General features: G+C 39.4%; 1 protein-coding gene across 3 annotated transcripts in view; it reads right to left on the reverse strand.

Annotated features, from left to right (window-relative positions):
* Positions 1–5,249, reverse strand: part of LOC307072859 (R3H domain-containing protein 1-like) — a 49,573-nt gene extending 44,324 nt beyond the window's left edge. For all 3 annotated transcript variants that reach the window (XR_013811702.1, XM_079732392.1, XM_079732391.1), the window contains exon 1: positions 5,130–5,249. The gene's annotated coding sequence lies outside the window, so the exon portion shown is untranslated. The remainder of the gene's footprint in view (positions 1–5,129) is intronic.
* Positions 5,250–6,000: the final 751 nt, after the last annotated feature.

Raw genomic sequence — 6,000 nt, forward strand, 5'->3', positions numbered from 1 at the left:
ACATTCTTATCTGTAATGCGTTGACAGGTCGAATTTACAACAATGTGAAGTAGGTTTGGACGTTCGTGGTTTTACCGGTAAGGTATTGAGAGCTTATACCGATTTCAATTTATGCAAACCGAATGTACTGCCATTTGTCATTAAAAGATGTTCTGGCGAATTAAAAACGGGTTGGACTGGTCAAACATTTATCAAACCGGTTTGATACTCCAACACTGAACTGTACAGATAGATCCATCTTTACTAACATATGGCGCACATGGGTCTATGACGAAACTGCTGACAGGTGGAACATATTGAGTTATACCTGCCTGGCACAAACTAGACTGTGTGTGGACGGCAATATTTTTACACAGCATATCACACACCCTCAAAATTCCCAATTCTCAAAAATTTACCTCGCACAAATCGCAGTTTCGATCTTATGATTTAGGCGTAAACAAACATGGCGGATGGTGGCCATGCTATGCTAACATTGCTAACCTTTCAATGTTGTTTTTTTCAGAACAGCCTATATAACTACTGAAGAACTATGCAGAAAGTCATGGAGAAGGTGTGTTAATTGTTAAATAAACAAATAAATTGATAAAGCATTGCGCCTATTGTGTTTCTTGCAACGCATTAACTCACTCGAAACGGAACCACGCAAGCTTAAATAACACTGCCAGGCAATGTCAAAATTTGTTTGCACGTTAAGAGACAGATGTGCACATCCTGCTTAGTGCTGAGCATTTACCTCTCATTTTTTTTCCTTCACCAAAAGGGAAGATTGTATTGCTTTCAAATCCCAAGCAGGTGGTGATACCTCAGCTAAACAGCAAGTACCTTCATTGAATGTACATGCAGTAAGTGAGCTGTAGGTGATTTTGTTTTTATGATGGTGACATGGGAAGGGTGAATGAAAACAGTCGCATGCAAGAATAAGTTCACTTCTGAGTTTAGGCTACAAACGCGATTAACTATTTACAAGTGCAAAAACGCCAACATATTCTTCTTGCTGACAACTTGCTTTTTATCCAGACAAAAGCTTCCTAAGGACATTTCCTCTGCGTCTCTCTCGTAGATCGCACCATCTTTCAACGTCTATGTTTAATACGACTGCATCACCTTCTCTCACATGATCAGCAGCTCGCGGATTTCACTTTCTCTCCAGTTAGAACTGCTCATGATGATATCGGTGCGTTGTCCCCACCCCCCCGGAACAGTCGCATTAACAACAGAATGAAACCCAATAAACTGTCAATGTGTGCAGGGTCCGGGAGGGTACCTTGGGGTGCTAGCTCAAGCAGGCAATTTACCTCGGGCAGTGTAAAAGCGCCGACCGTTCCGTAAAAAAGGCATGCATAAAACGGCATATCTGGCAGTGTACAAACACTCAGTGAGAGAGGGCTGTATCTGTGTAGAACGGCTCCAAAAAAGCAACAAAGTCAGTAAAGTGCCAATTGTGTTCTCTGTGTTGTTCTACATTGTTGTTCTACTAAGCAGCGGACGCTTGGTGATGACATAATGACATGTGTACTAGAGGCAACCGTACTCCGGCCCAGTTGAGATTTCCTAGTGTGAGCACAGGCCAGCGGCACAGCGTGGGGGAGGCAATCATACTTGAGTACGGTACAGGGCAACTTTGCCTAGTGTGAGTGCGCCCTTAGTGGAGTGTCATTGAAGGGAGTCATGGAATTCTTTCAGTTAGATATCCACAAAGTAAAGCTTATTTTGGCAGTTTTTCCTAAATTATTGGAAACGTGAAAAGAAACTGCTCACAGACGCAGATCAAACATTGTCCAAACAAGAAAGGTTGATAAATAATGAGTGCCACAACTAATATTTCAATACATCTGCAACAGAAAAAGTGTCCTACATGGGAACACTGCTTAAGTGTTTTCAAATATATTTCATGTTCATCTAAAAACCTTTGCAATTACAATATAGGTCTGCAGTGAATAGTAAATTGACAGAAAATCAAATTGTGAATGAGAATTTACAAAAAAAGATTTCCTGCTTTATGCTCAATTCATATATTTACATCATGGATCATAATGAAAGGAATAGTTCAGTTTTTCTTGGCTGCTTGTCAGAGAAAGCAAGCACATTTAAGACATAACTTTGGACTTTGGTTGTGAGTGCATTTTCTATCATTGATTCATCTATTAACCAAAAGAAAACTTAGCGGCTATGAAAATAATGGTAAGTTGACGCCCTAGTTAACGGTATAAGATATTGCGCACCTCTAATGTACAGTGTGCACCACAATTTTTTTATCAATTGCTACAACACAAAGCTCACTACAGTTCATTATACAATCAATATGGTCCTTTCTCAGCCATAATGCAAGCTGTGTAAGCTGCAGGCCACTGTATTAAGATTCACCTTGAACCAACAAAGGCAACAAAAAAAGGGCTCACATCAACAACCTTATGGAGTGCTTTGCAAATTGGCTTAAATGCCTACCAGCAAGAGCGTTGACCGTATAGATTAGCCAATGACACCTGACCCTGTTCAGCAATTGGATAGTCTCTGAGCTTCTAACCATCCTCTATGTCATGAAGGTAGTAGTAGTTACTTACAATTTAAAATCCGACCAGATAAGCTATGAACACTAAAGTAAAAAGCTCTAAATCAAAAATTAATTTGCTACTTTGTTGCGTTTCATGCTCCAAACTTTCTAAAACAAAATGTCACAGAGTTGAACAGGTGGTGGAATGGACAGAAATGTTCTGGGGAAAAACTCAACATATTGCTTTCCGGTCACGGTCAATAATACAGCAATAACAGCATATTGCGATCCTGGCTTTTATCATGCTTTGGTCTTGCTACCGAATAAGAACAGTTGAGGAAACAGTACTAGTGCCTAGTGAGACCACTTGTTGTAAACAAAGTGTTGCTTGACACAACACAAGAACATCTGGGCGGAACTATGATTGGGTATCAATGTGGGTATGGTAGGTTGGGTTATGCATGATATGTTAAGTGTGTAGACAGCTGAGGCACTATGGGCTTGACTGTCCTTTTATCATAGAAATCACAGCCCACAACCCAGAATGTGTTTTACAATGGGAGGGATTCTGTGATTAGGTTACTTTTCACACCCACAACAAATCCTCCTATAGTTCAATTTAAATCACACTTGGAGCAGGTCTTGTGAACTTTGGAATTGTTGGTGGTGTGAACTTCTATTTAGAAAGTCGTTTTAATATTTGCAAACAGAAGATTTAGAGAGGTGATAGTTCTGGTGCATTTGTGTGCTCTAAAAAGGTAAAAAGGCTGATTCTATTCTTCAAGTCTAGATTAGGTAAACCTGTGGCATATACAGGATTTAAACAGATATAGACACACACTGTATTCTACTTGTAAAGAGTCTATTCAAATAACTTTCACCTTGCTTGTATTCAAATCGTACAAACTCTAAACATACGCAGACGAATCAGACCAGGGTTAAACCCCTGAATATCACTGATATAACAGGACTAAGCACGTCAGTGTAACCAAGTCCATAGGCCTTGCATTATTTAAATTACGGATAATTTAAATAATGGCAAGTAGAACACAAAACAATAATGACATTTTCTGCAGAAAGGAGTTCATCACCAACTCCTAATGCTATTCGTTTTTGAACTTGCGTTGTTAAGAAACATATGTTTTTCCTTCTTTTACATATTTTAGAAATCAGGAGGAAATAAAAAGATATGATGCAAATATAAAGATTAACTCATTTGTGGTGTCGAATAATGTCTGGGAAAGGTATAAGTGAATACGAGTAACGACTAGATCAGATAAAACTACTGCAAGAAATAACTACTCTCCACAACCAAATAATTGTGGATAGAATACCAGAGAAACAGCCTTCATTTCTGCGAAGTCAACAGTGTTTCAACTGGGATTTCCTCAGGCCTGATGATTGCCTACAAGTAGTTGTAGGGGATACATGTCCATTTTATGCAAAGTAGATAAACAAACATATCAGTGCATTGCAGAGATCTTTACTAAACAACCGTCATTATAAACATATAGTTACAATAAAAGCGAATTACAACGTGAACTACAATATAAAATAATGAGCATCCTAATCTGTAGACTGACCAGGGACCTATTACCCAAGTGTTGTATGTCATGCAAATGTATTAGGAGTAGGAACGGCAAAGTTTTAGTCTTCAGTAAAACTGTAAGCAGACACCCTCGTATTGGAGAAATAGATTATGTATTCTATAACATTCAAGTATTATTTCGCACCTCTCAAACATGATGTAACGCCGCCTAAAATAGTTTCGACGCAGAAAATAGTGTGAACCCCATTTAAAAGCGTAGCAGGCCTCACATGGTAGGACATACGTTTAGCTTTCCCAGCTAGCTAGCTACATACTGTACAATCTTGGCTAGCAAGGTGTAGGAGGCCATACACCGCTCCACCGTCAAACTCGCAGGGTACATATGTTACATATGGTTTGACGATACTTAAGGAATACAATGAACAACACAAGAATTGTACATATTTTGGACCCACGTGTCAGTTTGACAGCAGCTTTGTTTTCATTTGACTCGCTAGTAAGCAATCTAGTTGGCTAGCCAATCATAATTAGCCGAAGTAGCACAAGGCCTCATACAACCAAACCACATACAGTGCATAAGAGTGGTGTCAACAACGTGTCCCACACCGCACTCAGTGTTTGGTAGGACACTATTCTTGTTAAAATGAAACCGCAATACAGCCCGCCAGCGACATCACTATCGGCACTACGAATTGAGTTAATGAAAGCGGTCAGTCAGTAAGCTTGTAGAACAGAAAACCTCTCAACTTATCAGATGTCAGCACTCAGCACTTTTCTACATGATGTTGTTCTTGTCGGAACATGATAGTAGGCCAAGTGTATCAAATAGGTTGGAGGGTGACGTCGGAGTATCGATGATTGTATATAATATACATAGCATAGCCGTTTCATGTTTTACAAACAAGCAAACTTTGTCATGCATGAATGCTATTGGGTACATGCTATTAGCTACTTTAGTTAGCATTGGGGCTAATGTATGAACGTAGCTAGGCTAACAGCCACAAGCGCATTTAATGTTCACGATCACAGAATATTGCCATAATGGTTTGATTTACTGTCCTCGTTATACCAACAAGATCTGCTTACCTTTACTGTTTGCCCGTGTTACAAGTTGATGGGTAATGGGAGGCTTTATATTTTCTCTCTTTACAGTCTGAATCGGCAGCATTAGAGCATAGCGAAGGGCAGGCAGAGCGTCTGCAGCAGCTGGCCGGTGGAGGGCGGAGGGGAAGAGTAAAACATATGGAATGACATCTTTCCTGTCCAATCACTTCGTAGACAATATTTATATTTTTCTTTAATATTCATCGCTTCATTTTGATTAAACAAAACTGTGTTAGCAAAAATGTATGGCACAAACCCCAATGACGTTTAATAAATGAGGTGGTGGGACTCCCCCCTCACCCCAACAGCACTGTCCAAACGTTACCAGCTCATCAAGCGGGAATTTGACCCAGATCCAAGGGCCTGATAGCGGTTGTCCTGATTTACATTCATATATAGGCTAAGGCAGATATAATTTTCCTGACAATTACCTTTGCTGTTCAAAGGAAAGATTACCCCCTTGAAAGTTTATTGATCAATAATCAAAACGAACATGGAGCTGTATTCATTGAGAAAAAAAAGCTGTAATTGTAACAATACAGAACAGACTACATCTACCGTTTAAGATAATAAATAAAAAAACTCCAAAGTGGCCTTCCTAAGGTATGTACATCTGGCAGACCTCATTGTTGTTATGTGTCATAACTCTGAAATTCCACACATCAATGTTTACAAGGGCAAATTTTGCGGTTAACTTAAAAAACAAGATTAAAAAAGGGCCTTAAATACCATGGGGTTGCTGTTTGGACAAAACCTTTGCTCAGATATGGTTGGCAAACAATAAGTCAAGATGAGCTTGTCTCATTTACGTAGTAAAAAAATTACACTTGGACAAGGACACAGTAACTTCAAA

Source organism: Pollachius pollachius (genome assembly GCF_949987615.1).
Source record: "Pollachius pollachius genome assembly, chromosome: 3".
Lineage (NCBI taxonomy): Eukaryota > Metazoa > Chordata > Actinopteri > Gadiformes > Gadidae > Pollachius > Pollachius pollachius.